General features: G+C 37.3%; 1 protein-coding gene across 3 annotated transcripts in view; it reads right to left on the bottom strand.

Annotated features, from left to right (window-relative positions):
* Nucleotides 1–2015, bottom strand: part of MYPN (myopalladin) — a 108430-nt gene that overhangs the window by 105114 nt on the left and 1301 nt on the right. The gene's annotated exons all lie outside the window — the stretch shown is intronic.

The following is a 2015-nucleotide window of genomic DNA, read 5'->3' on the forward strand; positions in this document are numbered from 1 at the left end:
TTCAGTGAAGGTGTAGCAGGAATAGCCATATGAAGAAGTGAGAGTTGTGCCAGATCTGGGCTTATCCTTTAAAAGCACGGCAGCCCCTCACTCTAAAAAAAAAAAAAAAAGAAAATATAAATATTAGCCAGGTATGGGGGCACATGCCTGTAATCCCAGCTACTTGGGAGACTGAGGCAGGAGAATCATTTGAACCTGGGAGGTAGAAGTTGCAGTGAGCCAAGATTGTACCACTGCACTCCAACCTAGGGGACAGAGTAAAACTCCATCTCAAAAATAATAATAAAATAACAAATAAATAAATAAATTTGAAAAAAGTTAACCTGATTGCTTAGTACAGATTAAATGGTGCTATTACATTATTAATCATGGTAGAAGCCAGGACTTCCTGGTGTGGGGGAGCCAAAATGAAAAAAAAAAAAAAAAAAGAAGTCAGGACTTTGAAAATTCAGACTTAAATGATGGTTATTATTCTTTAAAAGGATCATTCTTGGATTCTGATAGCATGAAATATATTGGTTTAAATCTAGCTTTCTTAATTAAGTCACAAGACAACTGCCTATAGGGTTTCTTCCTAGTCATTCATTCATTTGACAATTATTTACTTAATGCCTACGCTGTACCAGGTACTGGGTATAAAGCAGTGCACAAAATACACAAAAAATTCTGACCTCATGGAATTTACTAAGAGACCTTTATCCTCTTCAGTCATCATGAGACTATTTATAGTACATTGAATAGATATAAAATTTCTTTGTTTATTGTGATTGCATTGGAGGTTTAATTATACCTTTTTAATGTAATTTTATGTTTACACAGGCAAAAAAAAAAAAATGAGGAACACTTTTAAATAATCCAGATTAAAATAACTGATATTGAGGAGAGTACAGGAGGAAATGAATTCTCCAGATAAGTTATTCTCATTACTGCAGTAATCCAGAGCTTTAGTATACAGGTTCGTTTGCTCTCTTACCTAATCTTGTGCTGATACTAATGTCAAGACCACTTAATTGTCCTTCCACATATTCTATTTATGTGGATATGCCAACAATTTCTTTTTATTTAAAAAGAGGATCTTCCTCCACTATCCCACTCAGATCTTAAGCCATAATCAATGTAAGTGCTGCTAGGTCTTGGGTGGGGATGTGGGAGAGCAGAACCTCTGTTTTGGGTGGCTAGTAAGGGCAATGTCTAAACACACTGTAAGTAAACACATTTTTACTTTCCTGCAAACTGCCATGGTGAGCCTGGTATTCTTTCACCCAGGTATAGAATACTAAGGTTAGAAGAGACTCATACTAAAAGCTAGAATAAAACTGGTTGGGCAGTGAAATTAGAAATCTATATGAAGAATTTAAGTAGTTTTAAAATGCAAAAAAAAAGAGTTACAGAAAAAAGAAGCTGGCCAGGCACGGTGGCTCACGCCTGTAATCTTAGCACTTTGGAAGGTTAAGGAGGGTGGATCACCCGAGCTCAGGAGTTCGAGACCATCCTGAGCAACAGGGCAAAACCCCGTCTCTACTAAAAATACAAAAAAATTAGCCAGGCATGGAGGTGCACGCCTATAGTCACAGCTACTCCGGAGGCTAAGGCAGGAGGATTGCTTGAACCAGGGAGGCAGTTGCAGTGAGCTGAGATCATGCCACTGCACTCCAGCCTGGGCAACAGAGCAAGATTCTGTCTCAAAAAAAAAAAAAAAAAAAAAAAAAAAAAGACAGAAAGAAAAAAGAAGCCAAAGAAATTCTGACGGCAGTCAACTTCCTTTTTTAATTTTTCTGCAACATTTTCAAATACAGATATCGTACACAATTTTTTAGCTCTTTGAAAAAAAAGCTGAATATAAATGTTTTAAATAAACAATATTTAGCAATTGTGAACACCTTGGTTATGACACATCAAATTTTTTTTTTTTTTGAGACGGAGTTTCACTCTTGTTACCCAGGCTGGAGTGCAATGGCGCGATCTCGGCTCACCGCAACCTCCGCCTCCTGGGTTCAGGCAATTCTCCTGCCTCA

The sequence above is a fragment of the Cebus imitator genome, unplaced genomic scaffold, assembly GCF_001604975.1.
Source record: "Cebus imitator isolate Cc_AM_T3 unplaced genomic scaffold, Cebus_imitator-1.0 Scaffold499, whole genome shotgun sequence".
In the NCBI taxonomy this organism is placed as follows: domain Eukaryota; kingdom Metazoa; phylum Chordata; class Mammalia; order Primates; family Cebidae; genus Cebus; species Cebus imitator.